We start from the raw sequence: 17,655 nt of genomic DNA on the forward strand, positions 1-17,655 counted from the left end.
AGGAGGACAGGCCACATGTCCCTTGGCCACTTAAGCGCTGAAGCTATTCGCTCGAAGGCGCTGAAGTGGATTCGTACTTCAGCGCGGAATGCTGGCACCAGGGAAACATTTTTACTCACATCGAAACCTTGTTGGTGGGATCTGGCATGAAGAGAAGTGGACCCTTCCGAGGAGGCCTGTGTTTGATTTGAGTTTATTTTCAGAGCCTCGACTTCAAGCTCTTTTAGTTTTATTTCCTTCTCCGCTTCAATTTCCAACTTCCGTACCTGTAGGCGAAGGTCATACTCTGCTTTACGAACGGACTCCTTCTCCTGGACCTCCAGCTGTAGGCGAGTTAAGCGAACCTTGAGCTTTGCACTCAGGCTGGACCCCAAGGAGGGCTGAGGAGAAAGGGGGTCAACGCGAGGTAACGTTGCTGGAGCTAACTCCACACCACGATCCACGGGGGGGTAGCTGGTTCTGCTGACGAGGAGGGCTGAGGACCTTTAAGTTAATTAATTTTTCAAGAACACATTGCCTTATTTCCTTTTTAAGCGAACTCTTTCGAACAGAGATGTCAAAGTGTTCTGCAATTGACAATAAATCATTTTTACGACATGCCTGAACTTTTTCATATGATGGATTCTCCAAAAACTGTTGCAGGTTAAAACTCATTTCTTTTTGAGGTTTTACAACCGAAACAAGAACTTCCCTGCTGGCCGTCAGTTTAAGTATCCCGGACGAGCCCCCACTTGTTACGTTTAACCCTTTTGAGGGGGTTAACGTAGAGACTAACAAACCACCAGGGAAGGACCGAAACAGTTTGTCAAGATTGTGCTTTATTTCTTAACACACGTGCATACATCAAGAGTGGAGGGAGAGGTGGAACAAACAGGTTTGTGCCAAAACAAAAGTAAAAAAACAGGGCATCTTAAAACATCAAAAACACAATGGTGGCCACAGCCCATAACCTAGTGTAACTGACAATCAAAACCTACGTGCAGCAATGTATGGGGTACCCCGTCCTTACCTCGTCCCACCTGCCCTCCACAAACTCTCCCTGTCCAACACTGAGCGAGAGAGCGAGCCCCCATGAAATTAGAGGGGAGAGCCTTTAAAGCGGGACTCCGCTGGTGATTGGTCAGATAAACACAGGGGAGCCAATCCTAAGATACCCCCGGAGTCCACAGGTGGTGTCTATCTTCCTCGTCACCAGCACTGCCTGCCTTTCGGTGTTCCACCAGTTCTCAGCCTCTGGATGGCGCCACTCTGGGAGGTCACCAGCAACAAAGAACACAAAAAGAAACACCAACAACTCCCCTGACACGTAACGGAGTTTTACTGAGATTCCGACAGCATCCTGTAGCGGTGAGTGGAGACATTCGCGCAATGTTCCATCAGGTGCGCCTGTTACCGGAGGACCAGCCTCTGCTGAGATTCATCTGGCGGAACCTGAGACGAGACGAACCACCTGACGTATACGAATGGCAAGTTTTACCATTTGGCACTACAAGCAGCCCGTGCTGTGCAACCTTTGCAATGCAGAAGCATGTCAAGGATTACAAGAGAGGCAGCGAAGAAATCCTTCAGTCTCTGGAGCAGTCATTCTATATTGATAATTGTCTTCAGAGCCTCCCAACGGTAACATCAGCCAGACGGTTGGTAGATAAGCTGAGGCAGGTCCTCCAGGAAGGAGGATTCGAGATTCGGCAGTGGGCGAGCAATGATCCAGACGCCGTCGCTCATCTACCCTCAAGTGCCAAGGCTGAGACCACGGAATTATGGATAACACAAAAACATCCAGACCCACAAGAGCATGCATTGGGACTGAGCTGGCACTGCCGCTCAGACAGGTTAAGTTACAGGTTAAGACCAGTACAGAGTCAACTTCCTACAATGCGCAATATTTACAGAGTAATGTCGAGTCAGTATGACCCATTAGGCATAATTGTCCCCTTCACTACGCGAGCAAAGGTGCTCATCCAGAGACTGTGGGTGAAAGGCAGAAGTTGGAGACGACCCAAACCTTCCTCCAGACCTCCTTGAGGCTTGGACAAGTTGGGAACAAGAGCTACCAAGGCTAGCCGAATTATCCCTGCCCAGAGCTTATTTCCCACCAGAGCTATCATGCCAGGCCGAGGCCTACAATCTGCATGTCTTTTGCGACGCCTCGGAGCAAGCATATGGATCAGTTGCTTACGTGACCACTGAGAGCTCAGACCACAAGCATGTGTCCTTTGTGATGGCGAGATCTTGGGTAGCCCCCAAAAGACAGATATCCATGCCCCGTCTTGAGCTATGTGCGGCCTTAGCAGGAGCACAACTGGCAGCCCTGATTCTAAAAGAGCTCACTGTCAGCATCTCAAGCACCTCTCTCTGGACGGATTCCACCACGGTCCTGAACTGGCTGAGATCCGAGTCCTGTCGATTCAAGGTTTTCGTCGGCACAAGAGTCTCGGAAATCCAGGAGCTCACCCAAAATTATGAGTGGAGATATGTCGACTCCCCTAGCAACCCAGCAGATGATGTCACATGCGGGAAGACAGTGGCTGAACTTATTCTCCCAAACTGGTGGATAGAGGGTCCAGTTTTTCTCCGCCAGTCTTCCAAACATTGGCCGTCAGCTTCAATGAACTTGGAGAAAGAGGGTACTGAAGAACTCAAGCGAAGCACATTCTGTGGCCTCACTCGGACAGCAGAAGTAATTACCACTTCAGAGGCAACTCAGTTCACGACCTGGGCGGAAGTGGTGAATGTCACACAACAGTCCATGCTTGGGTCAGTCTCGCAAGACCCAATGGCACCTTCTGCAAGTTCTCAAGACTACAAGTCTTGAGAACCTGCCAAGCGGACAGCTTCCCTGATGAGGTCAAGGCTCTTCGGAAGGGGAAACAGGTGTCTTGTAACAGCCGACTAAGCTGTCTCTCACCGGAGTGGGACTTGGCAACCGAATTGATTAGAGCTGGAGGCCGCTTCCGACGCATGGAAGAACCACACCCAGTTGACATTCATCCCATTGTTCTGGAACCTCATCACAAGTGGGTGAAACTCCTTATTAGAGAAGTGGACAATCGGCTGTTGCATCCGGGGTCTGATCGAGTGTTTGCAGAGCTCCGACGACAGTACTGGGTGTTGCGAGGACGACAGGCGGTCAAACACATCCAGAGAACCTGCACAGAGTGCAAGAAATGGAGAGGAAAGCCAACCGTACCTCTTATGGCTGATCTTCCAGCAGCACGCTTGCGACTGTTCAAACCGCCATTCTACTCCACGGGAGTCGACTGTTTCGGACCTTATCAAGTGAAGGTTGGACGCCGTAACGAGAAGCGCTGGGGCTTGATCTTCAAGTGCCTGACGACGAAGTGTGTGCATCTAGATCTAATAAATAGCCTGGACACAGACGCCTTTCTTTAGGCTCTGAGGAGATTCATCGCTCGCCGAGGAACCCCATCAGAAATTTATTCCGATCAAGGAACCAACTTATTATATTCAGATTCAACCCACCTGCATCCCCACACTTTGGTGGGATCTGGGAGCGGGAGATTCGCTCAAGAGGGCCTTACAAGTGGTGATTGGGGCCCAGGCAGTGCCTGAAGACGTGCTACTTACCGTTCTGATTGAAGTTGAAGGAATCCTCAATGCCAAACCACTTGGGTCCTCTTCTGATGTAGCAGATCCTGATCCAGTGACGCCAAGTATGTTGCTGATGGGGCGGCGGGATGCGTCATTACCCCAAGTGTCCTATGTCCCAGATGCCCTCACCAGAAGAAGATGGCGACAAAGCCAGATGATCGCAGACCATTTCTGGTCAAGTTTCATCAAAGGATATCTGCCAACCCTGCAAGTACGTCAGAAGTGGCGCATACCTACAAGCAATCTGGAAATAGGAACTGTGGTGATGATTATGGATCCTCAACTGCAACGAGCCCAATGGCCGGTCGGGAAGATTGTGAATTTAAATGTCAGCGAAGAATTCGGGCTGCGGAGGTGAAGGTCAACAATCAAACATATCTACGTCCTGTAGCACGACTGGTTCGACTGCCACCGCTACAAGATGACCATCAGCAGGAAGAGGCAACTACAGCAACACCTTAGGAATTCCTCCACATTACAGAATAGCCCTGCTATCCTGGGGGCGGCTGTACAGAATTCCTCCTTGTTTTTCCCGTTCTGTCTTATTTTTATCTTTATTTTATTCGGGCAGTGCTTGGGCAGCTGGGGAGGTCCTCAGGCCCTATAAATATGTTTGGCGGCCATTGTTTCTTCTTGGTCTGTTGTATTGTGAACTTCTGAAGAAGGCAGCCAGCGATGCGTTGATGCCCATGCGGTATGTAAGTAATTTCCTTTTGAGTTCAGTTGGTGATTTGTTTGCATTTAATGTATAGTTTAACCATTCTGTAAACCTGAATCTACATTCTTTGTTATCTCAGATACCACACCCAAACTTGACTGCCTTTGTTCTTGAATAAAGCCATTGAGTGCACTCTCCTGCTGTCCTGTGACTCTCTGACCGGAGCGCCCACTGCAGATGAGACTGGCAAATTATGAGAGGAATTCTCATAATTTGCACTAAATCCCTCACACTCACTCTCCTCTTTATCACTGCCATAAATTAATCTTGCCTTCTCCTCCCTGCGCTCAGCCCTGGCAAATCCTCCTGAGGGATCAACTCTTTTTACTTGTTTTATTTGATTGCTAGGTGTTTTAAAAATATCTAATGTAGATTTTTGACTATCCTGTTTTTTAAATGTAGTTTGTTGGGAGATTTTAGGGCGAACCACCTGAGCTTCCTGTCTAAATTAATTTTTTCTTAACTTATCTCCATCCTCTTCCTGTCCCTGTTTAATCCTGCTGACCTGTCTCCGAAGTTCCCACACTGTCTCACGTAACTCCTGCAGTTCTTCATCCTTTTCCACATCTAACTGACCACTGTTAATAGTCAAAACTGGCAATTGATATGGGGATGGGGAAGTGGTAGTAGGTATTGATGGATAAAGAGTGGTGTTAAGTGTCAGTGTCTGATTTGGATCTTCTAATGGAGGCTTCTCGACATTAGGCACTCGTGTCACCCCCCTAGATCTGCAATTGTGCACCGCTGCACATGCCACCGCCACAACATGTATCCTTCGACGCTTATCTTCCAACTCCTTACCCTGTTTTTTCCATGATTTTCCTGCTATAAAACCTAATTTTGGATTATCAAGATGATCCTGTAATATGGTGTGAATTTCTGACTCCCACTTACACAATGCTTCAGCTAAGTTAACCTTCACCTCTGGAGAGGGAAGTATCTTTTGCTTCTGAGCTTCCTTCCACAACTTTTTTATTGCATGCAATTCTCTTTCCCTGTCCTCTTCTTTCATTCCACTCACCACCTGATCAAGAGTCCACTTCCACTGTTCTTCCACAGACCAAGGATAGGAAGAACATTCTCCCTGATCTCAACACGTTTTGCCACATTCTAGTTCCATCTCTAACTATGCTCCCAAGTGAGATTGAATGTGAATGACTCCAACAGTCAACTCAATGCCTCAGTGAAACAAGCTTCTAGATCAAACTTTGTTGATCCGGTTCCACTCTGGGGGTTAATTCCCAAGGACAAAGAGCCTTTTAATTCACATTCACTCTGGCACTTTTCCAACCCACACACAAACACACATCTCGGGCGTTGGGAGTGTCCGTCCCGTCAACTGCACTCCGAGTCCCAACCCAAATCTTTTTCATACACAGTGCTGTGTATACAGCGATACAGCACTGTACTAGTTCCAGTTTACTCTAACCGAATTTACGGACTCTAACTGTTCTTGCTAACGGACTCGAACGTACTTATTTACGGACTCGAACCGTACTTATCTACGGACTCGAACCGTACTTATTTACGGACTCGAACCGTACTTACTGCAGTCGTTTCAATATTTACTATATTTGTATCTGGAATTTACAACTAGGACACTTCAACTGACAGTGACGACAAATGTTTGGAAATTGCCAATATGCAGAACTTTGATTAAACAGGTGTCTGCTTACTTTTTTATTAGGGATCCCTTTGTCGTCAGTTGTCCTCTGAAGTGACCGTTGTTTAATTCTTTGCCTCAGATGACTTCTCTGTCTTCATCACGTCGGGGTCACCAAATTGTTGGCTCGCAATACCTCTTGAGTGTAGCTGCTAATCCGCGTGTTCTTTGAATGAAGACTTCAGAAAATACCAATTTCAAAATGTATTTATAATAGAACCAATTCGAGATACAAATATTACAAAGCTCCGGGCCAGTTCATAAGCCTACAATAACAAAGTCCATTGCCAGGGCATGAAGTCTGACAAACTTACTATCCCTTGGCCTAGTCTTTTATAGTAACACACATGCAAATTCACAATGTTCATGCAATCCAATCCAGATCCCCTGCTGGGATGACCTCGTCCTCTTCTTCCAATCCCATTTGGTGTTGGTACAGTCCTTCTTCTCCATTATCTTCCCCGGTGGCCAGATCAAAGTTCCCATTCTTTATGCAAATAAGATCATCAACCCCACCCTGATGCCCCATTTATGATGGGTGTTTAACACCCCCTGCCTGACTGACTCCTGAGATTACAATGGAACAACAACAACAATCCTGTGAAAGGAATGTCTCTGATCCTTGTTATACAGTCGTTGCTAATGAATCTACCTTGCCTAACTTCTAAGAGAAGACAGGAACATATGGCAAAACACATAATACAAGATAAAGACAATTCTCATCAAGACACAGAAACCAGCGACTGCGAGTCTATATCGGACGGCAGCGAACTGTCCGGCACAATGCCAGACGGGCAGGAAATTGACCTGTACCCCTCAAGCTCGACTGCGGCATAGAAGCAGACTGGGAGAAGGAGTGGGAAGGACAGGTGCTGCTGAGCCACAACACAATGCTGCCATTGGATTGCTGCCACTCCCCTTCCTCGACCAGTAACACGAGGAATATGATAATTAAGATGGGTAGGAGGAGTAGATTCATTTAAGCTAACATACTCCTCCTGAAGCCAGGTCTCAGTAAGACAAAATAAATCAATGTGATGATCCGCTATCAGGTCGTTTACTAACAGGGATTTACACAAAAGAGATCTAATATTTAACAGTCCACATTTAATTGTGATATTAGTTTCTCTAACTTGTGCTTTAGTATTATTTTTAATACGATTTTGGTGATTGACCGCTCCCCTGCTCTGTGCTTGGTGAACTTTTAACCGTGGAACAGACACTACCTCTATAGTGTTAAATATGTTATTGTTGGTGGATGAGGGTTCTATGGAAGCAGCAGAGAGGTGTGTAAGACTACAACTCTGCATCCTGGTCTGGATCCTGGATTGTCAGGTCACTTTGGGTCTAATAAAATTAGCCAAATTACTAGAAATGAGAGAGGCACCATCCCGTGTGGGATGGACACCGTCTCTCCTAATCAGACCAGGTTTTCCCCAAAAAGTGTTCCAATTGTCTATAAAGGCCACCTGGTTTTCGGGGCACCACCGTGACAGCCAGCGACGAAGCGACGACATGCGGCTAAACATCTCATCGCTGGCCAGATTGGGGAGGGGACCAGAGAATGCTACGGAGTCCGACATCGTTTTTGCGTAGTTGAACACCGACTCTATGTTAATTTTGGTGACCTCCGACTGACGAAGCCGGGTGTCGTTGGCTCCAACGTGAATAATAACTTTACCAAATTTACGTTTACGTCTCGCCAGCAGCCATAAATTTGCTTCTATGTCGCCCGCTCTGGCCCCCAGAATGCACTTGACTATGGTTGCTGGAGTCGGCTTTACGTAGCGCAAAACAGAGTCGCCAATTACCAGGGTCGGTTTCTCAGCGGGTGTGTCGCCGAGTGGGGAAAAACGGTTAGCCACGGGAAGCGGTTGGTGGTGCACCGTGGGCCTTTGTTTTGGGCTATGCTTCCTGCGAACCGTCACCCAGCCACCCTGGCTAGCCAGCTGCTCGGCTTCTGCCGGGGGACCGCTGGCTGAAGCTACGCTAGGCGGCTCCGCAGCAGCTAGCTTCTCCTGGCTACCTGGCGCAACTCCAGCTAACTCCAAGCTGCGGAACCGCGTCTCAAGCTCGCTAAGTTTCGCCTCCATAGCCGTAAATAAACTTCACTTTCTGCACCTATTCCCTTCACTAAGGGAGGCAGAAGAGTAACTAAACATTTCACACGCTGAACAAAGACACAGGGTGAAACAGACGGTGAGGCCATGCTAATGCTAATAGTCAGTGAAGTTTTTCATAGCTGATATGTTGCAATTTTTTAACTTGCATTTCATCTCATCTTCTTAACCACTTTATCCCTTTTGGGGTCACAGGTAAGGACAAAGGCAGGGGCCACCTCAGTTGCAGTTCATCGCAGGGCCCTATAGAGCATTTGTGGATTCAGTACCTTGCTCAAGGGTACCTCGGCAGTGTTCCAAAGGTGTTCTGGCACCTTCCCCTACTACAGAACACCTTCCATGTTTTGTCTGCCCTGGGGCTTGAGACAAGAACCCTCCGCTTCTCAGCTCAGTCCCCAACAGACTGTGCTATCACCTAATCACACACACACTTACTTTAAACATCAGTGAGAGGTTGTTTTTTTTTAAATTGTAATAAAAATCAAAACCACCAGAGGTAGCTGCCCAGTCACCTTCTGCTGACCAGCTTCCGTTGTGATTCTCTCGGTAATTTATTCCAGCAAGACTGTAACTTTGCTGCTGCTATTACGTTGGCAAGGAGATCAGAACATAACTGCTCATTCAGTAAGTCCCGAGATCTCTAAAACAACAGTAAAACAAATATGGTGCCAGCTGGCAGGAAGAGATAAAGAGAAATTTTAGGATAACACTGGGTGCTTAATGCAAGCTTGACTGTTTGGACAGTACTGAGGTCTTTCACTGTTGCTGTATTGGGATACAACCCCCTGTGAGTCAGTCACGATCGACATTGGAGTAATTTGCTAATAATATCAATTACAACTGCTAGTCCTCAAACCAGAAAATTTACCACAGGGCCATCTTCTTGATGTACTCTTGTTGTTTCCTCCTGGACAGTAGTTCAGACACTTACTAGTCCTCGCCCCCCTTCCTTTTGCTTTGTGTACAGCCTCAGGACACTGGACTTAGGGTGAAACCCTCCATGAATGGTGAGGAGCTTCCTTGTCCTTCCTTCCAGTGGCCAGGGTATTATACCAGCAGGGTACCTGATTACTGGCAGGGCATAGGTGTTTATGGCCTGGATCTTATGCTTACCATTCTGCTGACTTTTCAGGACCTGCCTTAACCTCTGTAGGTATTTAGGCTGACCTCCTAGCTGCCTCCTGATGGTTACCATTTGCCTGCGGGATCCCCAGGTATTTGTAACTGTCCTGCACATCTGTGATGTTCCCATCAGGTAGGTCAACCCCATCAGTTGCGATCACCTTTCCTCTTCTAGATACCATCCACCCACATTTGTCTAGCACCGAATGACATCCCGATGTCCTTGCTGTAGATCAGGGGTCACCAAGCTTTTTGAAACCAAGAGCTACTTCCTGGGTACTGAATAATGTGAAGGGCTACCAGTTTGATACACACTTCTGAAATAGCCAATTTGCTCAATTTACCTTTAACTAAATGTCATTATTAATAGTTAATGATATTCATCTCTGCTAAGACACTGATCATTTTAATGATTTCTCACAATGAATATCAACATTGATTTAACAAGATCGGGAACAGATAAATATCAATATGCAACACTTTATTTCTATATTTTGTCTTAGTGCAAGTGTTTTTCATATTGGAAAAAAAAAATGTTCAAAAACATTTTAAAATGATCACTTCTACAACAGTCCTAGGAAATCATGTCCCATTTTTACTAGCCACTAACATGTTTTTAACAAATCGTGAATTACTTTGCACCACGTTTGTACAAATAATAAATCATGTAAAATACAAAAATAAACTCAGATTTTAAAATAAATCTGATTACGTTTTTTATGTAAGTCTGCAGATTTTTTACATTAACATTTTAACATAAACAATTGTTACATTTTACAAACACATTTAACAAATTATGAACTGCTCAGAAATCCACGTTCATGAAAGGATTAGAAATGAATGAGACACATGGCTCAAGCTGATCCAGGTCACAAAACCTGTTCTCAAACTGTTGCCCAAGTCTTTTTATGACCTGAGAGTACTTTTCTGCACTTTTGTCAAAAGCCTCACATGCAGAAGTATTGTCTTTCAGCACCATCTGCACAGAGGGAAAGTGCAGCACCTTTTATGTCTGTAAATGCATAGAGAAAATGTTCATCTTGGCTTTAAATGCATTTAAAGCACTTATCATATCAGCAACAGTCTTACCTTTGCCTTGCAGCTCACAGTTCAAACTGTTCAGTTTCCCAGTAATGTCCGTTAAAAATGCAAGGTCAAGTGTCCAGTCAGTGTCCTCCAGCAGCGTGGTGTCTTCCCCTCTGGACTGCATGAACTCTTTTATTTCACTCAAAAATGACAAAAAACAAAGCATTTTTTTTAAAATATATTGTTATTTCCAGTTTATGTGTAAGTGTAATTTAAACAAGAATAGCAAACAAAATAAATTAGATGCAGCTCATTGGTAAGTGGTGCTATTTAAGCTATTTTTAGAACAGGCCGGTGGGCGACTCATGTGGTTCTTATGGGCGATCGGGTGCCCGCGGGCAATGTGTTTGTGACCCCTGCTTTAGGGTATAATGACTTTGGTAATTTTGACAATTTTGCATCCCTTTAGCTCCAGTCCCATCCACATGTATTTGACATGCATCATCAGTGTTTCTCATTCATCTGAAAAAGTAAATATAGTTTAAAAACTCAAAAAGAAAAAATCAAGAAGTTAAAAAATCTGTGACTAGGTCACCAAGTAAACTTCAAGCTGTTCTTGGTTTCCTGCCACCTTATGACATAGTTGATTTTTTTGTTTACTAAAGCTTTCCTGTTTCCCCCTCTGATTCACAAAACTTTGGTAATTTCATATGCAGATGACATACTTAACTTGTCATTCCAATTAATTATCTCATTCAAACTTTCAAGCCACTGCATGTACGTCAGATTGAATCTACTTAGCCACACATAAATTAACTGTTTACACTAAAAGACCTTCAGATTTTGAATAGAATGAATTTTGTTCGAGGCAGCAAGTTAAAGAGGCTATGACTGAGGTGTGATGGATCACAGCGGATCCTATTTGCCCTGTTGAACCCCGAAGTATCTGCAATCTCCAAGGATCTGACCTGGAACGTACACATACAAATCTTGTCCAAATATGACAGGCTATGTCTCCACCATTCAGGCAGCTGAAAAAGCTTTGATTCTTCACACATATTCTAATGAATTTTTACACTGCTGTTCAAAGCATCCTAAATATCACCTGTCCATTTGATTGAAATGAATTGCATGTTCTTGGTGTCATTTTATACATTAACAATGGACTAAAATACATATTTGGACTTGTGAACATTAGAACTTAGACTAGGTTTGAATATGATAAATGCATATGAATATCCTGTAAGCTATCAGCCCCGAGGGGGACCAGTCAGACTTTGAGTTTTTTAAGTAGAGTAGAGTATGCTCCATAGAACAACAAAAATATTGTTAAAAAATCAAAGAAGTTTTGAATTAATCTTTTTAATCACAATGTACAGGCAACCTAACTCATGCAATTGAAATTGTGTTCAAAAGTTTTAACATTCACACAAGAGAGACCAGCAGGGGTCAAAAGCAAGACACAAGGCAAAATATAAAAAAAAAAAAAAAAAATCTGATTCAGTCATAGAGACAGAGGTAGGAAGTACAAAAAGGAAGCACAAAATGACTGAGGGTTCTACTGCTAATCTAGCTGCACATATGTTTTTAAATCTCCACCTACGCTATTAAATTAACCTTTTCATTTCTGTCCCTACAACAAACAAACTTATGCCTGTGATCATGTCTGAAGTGATTTTTGTCAAGTTTGGCACAAACCCACATTTTGACATAATGATGATGATCTGATTAAATTTTGGTTGTTAAAGGTCACTGTCACCCCTCATTTCAGGATCCTGATATCGCGGAAGTGGCTTGAGAGAATTTCTTGAGAGAATAGTCAGGGTTGAACTGGGGAGGAATAGAGATGATGAATCAAGGTCACTGCGACCAAATGTATTTTAAACATACCGTATTTTCACGACTATAAGGCGCACCCAAAAGCCTAGAATTTTCTAAAAAAAAACAACGGTGTGCCTTTTAACCCGGTGCGCCTTTTGTATGGATTACGTTAATATTGGTTAATCGCGGCTACCGTAGTCAGTAGGCGTGGCCGAAGTAACAGCAGTAAGAGCGATAAATAGGAATTCTAGTTCAGTCCCAAACCATTTCTGTCTGTAAAGACCCCAAAATGGCTCCTTACAAGAGACACGCTTACGATGCAGAGTTCAAACTGAAGGCTATCAGTCACGCAGTTGAACACGGAAATAGAGCAGCGGCAAGAGAATTTAACGTGAACGAATCAATGGTGCGGAAGTGGAGGAAGCAACAAGACGACCTGCACCAGGTAAAGAAGACTCAACGGAGCTTCTGAGGAAACAAAGCAAGAAGTGGATTAACAAAGGAACTCCAGCCGCTAGATATTGGTGTCAACAGGGCATTCAAAGCTAGACTGCGAACTGCGTGGAGCGGTGGATGACGGAAGGCGAACACACATTCACCAAGACAGGGAGACAGCGTTGAGCGACATACACCATTATCTGCCTGTGGATCGTAAATGCCTGGGCTGATATATCAGTCTCAACCGTGGTCCGAGCTTTCAGGAAGGCAGGGATTGTCACTGAAATGCCAGACAACACCAGCGACACTGACCCTGATGACGACTTTGAAGAGACGGAGTCGGCCATGTTGGATGCCGTATTCGCACAACTGTTCAATTCGGACACCGAAGAAGAGGAATTCGAGGGATTCCTGGATGAGGAATGAACTGATAAAGTGAGCTTTACGTGTTTCTTTTGTGTGTTTACAACTTAACAAGGCTGGTCATACTGTGAATATGGACATTAACGTTTGAACAACGTTGTTATATTGCTATTGCTTTGCACTACTTCGAGAGTTACGAGAGTTCGAGTTACTGTACTGTATATTGTGTTTGCACGTTTGATTTACCACAACGGTATCGGACTGATAGAAATGTTGCACTAAATCGAAGATTCTAAATCTAAATCGAAGACTCCACTATCCACTACGTGATAAAAATGTTGCACTACCTGTTATAACTTGCTGTTATTAAAAGAACTGTGTTACAGGAAAACACTATGTCACTCGGGAAAAATAATAAAACGCCCTATAATACGGTGCGCCTTGTGGTCGTGAAAATACGGTAGCACAATGTTGTAGGTGGAACAAAGGTTATGTCTTAGGTTGCCCCTAGCTTAAGGATGTTTTTAAATAACACTTTTATCCTATTTAAACCATATTTATTTCCCTTGGCTAAATGTTCATGTTACTGTCCTTGATTGATTGACCAGTTTCCTTGGGGTGGATGCAACAGGGTGATTCCTGTCCAGAGGACTTGACTGTCCTGTGTTGAGCCATGCACTTAACCCTTGTGTAATTTTCATATTGTTGTTACTCAGCCAGCGTTTGTGGGTCTGATGGACCTGTTGCATTTTGTGGCTTTTAATGCCTCACAATCAAACACTTTTATGTTAAAATACTGAACAGATGTTTACCTTATCCCAATTACAAGCAATATAAACAATATATATGGTTAATATTTGCCCTTTAGGTCACATTTGTAACTTACTGTATTATTTAAAACATAATAAAGAAAATCAATTAAAATCAAGATATGAGTGGAAACAAATTTACAAGTGAAGCAAGGTTTTTCAAAACTACTGACTTTTATTTCTTTGAACTTGAAATTTAACCCATTCAGGTGCACAACACAAGCTGGATCCCACAGACCTGAACACCACACAAGGGTTAAAGAGTAGTTGGTTGTTCAGGTTAGATCAGAAACACTGGTAATATACAGTAGGAATTATGTTAGTCTGTTCTCTTCCTTGACTGGCATTAACAGTCTAAACTCTCACCAAGCTGTTGAGTACTGAGGAAGACTTTCAGAATAAAGATAAAAGGTCCACAGTAGAGTTGACTCTGCTTCATGTTTGGTGATTCTGCTCACTTTGCAAAAACTGGGAAGTTTTCAGCTTCTATGAATTGTGCAGTGATCCTTGCAATATGGGGCCATGCATTATCTTGCTGTAACATGAGGTAATGGTCATGGACAAATAGCACAACAATGGGCCTTAGAATCTCCTTGTGGTATCTCTGTCCATTGAAAATGGCATAAATAAATAGTCTGCTGGTCCAGCAGCATCATGGACGAGGACAGGAGGAGGATGGACAGACTGGTGAGGAGGGCCAGCTCTGTCCTGGGATGCCCCCTGGACTCAGTCGAGGTGATGGGAAATGGGAGGATGATGACTAAGCTGTCATCCATGTTGAACAACACGTCCCACCCCCTACAGGACACTCTGACAGCACTGGACACCTCTTTCAGTGAGCGGCTGCTCCAACCTCGCTGTGTGAAGGAGCGATATTGCAGATCTTTCCTGCTGGCTTCTGTCAGACTGCACAATAAACATAGTGCTCGTAGCAACAGGAACTTCCGTTGGGGAACATATTACATCACTTCCTGTCTTCTCAATAGAGTTTGTTGGTGCACTGGGCACGGTGTGTGTTGGAATCACTTTATTAAAATTGAATACTCGTGAAATTCTAGTTACTCGATAACAACAGGGAGAAATAATTCATATCAAATCAAAATCAAATCAATCTTTATCTATATAGCGTCTTATACAATCAAAATTGTTTCAAGGTGCTTTCCAGAATCCCAGGGCCTGACCCCAGACAAGCAACAGTGGCAAGGAAAAACTTCCCTTTAACAGGAAGAAACCTTGAGCAGGACCAGGCTCATGTAGGGGGACCCTCCTGCTGATGGCCGGCTGGGTAAAGAGAGAGGAGAAGGGGGAGGACAGGTAGAAGATAGGATAGGATAGGTAGGAGAGGAGAGGAGAGGGGAGGGGTAGAGGAGAGGAGAGGAGAAGTAGAGTGAAGGGGAGGTAGAGGAGAGGAGAAGGAGGAGGAGGAGGAGGGGAAAGAGGAGAGGAAGGGAGAGGAGAGGGAGAGGAAAAGGAGAAGGAGAAGGAGAAGGAGGGGGAGAGGAGAGGAGAGGAGAGGAGAGGAGAGGAGAGGAGAGGAGAGGAGAGGCACTGAGCACAGAAACACACACAAAAAATATGATATACAATCACTTCAGCGGGGCCGGAGGTCATTATGCAGCTCCGAGGGCGGCGATACCTGTAAATAATTAGAGGGGGGGGGGGGCAGAAGCAGAAAAACTACACAAGAACTAGTCTGCTTGATGAGGAGAGGAAAGGAGAGGAGAGGAGAGGAAACCATGACCCAGTGGAGTGACAGAGGCCTGTCAGGTGATCATGTTTCCGGACCCCGGCAGCCTTGGCCTATAACAGCATAACTAAGATGTGACCTAACGATTAGACGACCCCCTAAGTATGATAATTTGGCTATCTATGATAGTTACTGGAACTACTGAATTAGTAACAATAAGCTTTTTCAAAGAGGTAGGTTTTGAGTCTGATCTTAAAAGTAGCGATGGAGTCAGCCTCCCGTACCTGGACAGGGAGCTGGTTCCATAGCAGGGGCGCCTGGTAGCTAAATGCTCGGCCCCCCATTCTACTCCTAGAAACTCTGGGAACCACAAGTAGACCAGCATTCTGAGAGCAGAGCGGTCTATTGGGCTGATAAGGTATCACTAGCTCCTCCAGGTAGGATGGAGCTAGGCCTCTGAGGACCTTGTAGGTCAAAAGAAGGGTTTTAAAAATTATTCTAAATTTAACGGGCGGCCAATGAAGCGACGCCAGTACAGGAGTAATGTGATCTCTTTTGTCAATACCTGTCAGAACTCTGGCTGCAGCATTTTGGATCAACTGGAGGCCTCTTAAAGAGTTGTTTGGACACCCTGATAATAAAGAGTTACAGTAGTCCAGCCTGGAAGTAGCAAATGCATGGACTAACTTTTCAGCATCATGCCGTGTCAGCAGCTTCCTGATCTTTGTGATGTTCCTCAAGTGAAAAAAGGCACTTCTAGAGACTAATTTAATGTGTGAGTTGAAGGAGAGATTTTGATCAAAAGTTACTCCTAGATTCCTCACAGAGAGACTAGATGTTAATGAGATACCATCTAGAGTGATCATGTGATCTAATCTATACCAGAGAGGTTCAGGACCAAACACCATGACCTCAGTTTTTCCTGGGTCAAGGAGGAGGAAATTTGAAGACATCCAGGACTTTATGTCTTTAAGACAGGTCTGGAGCTTCACTAACTTCTCTGTCTCCTCGGGTTTCATGGATAAATAGAGCTGAGTGTCATCAGCATAACAATGAAAATGTATCCCATGCTGCCGAATAATGTTCCCTAAGGGAAGCATGTACAATGTGAAGAGGATTGGTCCGAGTACAGAACCTTGAGGAACTCCATGGCTAACCCTACTGTATGAGGAGGGAACACCATGGACATAAGCAAACTGGTATCTATCAGATAAGTATGATCTAAACCAGTCTAGTGCTGTCCCTTTAATCCCAATCACATGTTCCAGTCTATGTAACAGGATGCTGTGATCAACTGTATCAAAAGCAGCACTGAGGTCCAGCAGAACCAGCATAGAGACCAGTCCATGATCGGAAGCTATGAGAAGATCATTAGTGACTTTAAGAAGTGCTGTTTCTGTGCTGTGGTGAGCTCTAAAGCCTGACTGAAACATCTCAAACAGGCTGTTCCTCTGCATGTGCTCCAGTAACTGAGTCACCACCACCTTCTCTAGAACTTTAGAGATAAAAGGAAGGTTGGATATTGGCCTATAATTTGCTAAGACATCAGGATCCAGTGATGTTTTTTTAAGCAACGGCTTAATCACTGCCACCTTGTAGGACCGGGGTACATAACCTGACACTAAAGAACCATTGATCTGGTCCAGGATAGAACTGCCTATCAGTGGTAGAACATCCTTCAACCGGTGTGTTGGGATGGGATCTAAAAGACACGTGGTGGTCTTGGATTTCTGAATTAGCGACGACGCCTCAGAAAAATATATAGGGCTGAAGGAGTTTAAGGGCTCTTTGGAGAACCTGTATGTTCCCACAGTTGGCACATCTGGTGATGGTCCAGTTGTTGGGATGGCCTGGTTAGCTTTCTCTCTGATAGCTAGAACTTTATCAGTGAAGAAGCTCATGAAGTCTTCACCACTCAGGGAAGAAGGGATACGTGGATCTAAAACACTGTGACTCTTAGTTAATTTGGCCACAGTGCTGAAAAGAAACCTGGGGTTGCTCTTATTTTCCTCAATCAAAGAAGAAAAATAAGCTGTTCTAGCTTTGCGAAGGGCCTTTTTGTAAACTAATAGACAGTCTTTCCAGGCTACATGGTAGCTGTCTATTTTACAAGAATGCCACTTCCTTTCCAGTCTTCGCACTTTCTGCTTGAGGGTCCTGATATGTGAATTATACCAGGGGGCACACCTCCTCTGATTTACTATTTTCTTTTTCAGGGGGGCAACAGAATCAAGCGTGATTCTCAGTGAGGTTGCTGCACCTTCAGCAATAGAGTC

This window comes from Takifugu rubripes, chromosome 17 (genome assembly GCF_901000725.2).
Source record: "Takifugu rubripes chromosome 17, fTakRub1.2, whole genome shotgun sequence".
NCBI classification, from domain to species: domain Eukaryota; kingdom Metazoa; phylum Chordata; class Actinopteri; order Tetraodontiformes; family Tetraodontidae; genus Takifugu; species Takifugu rubripes.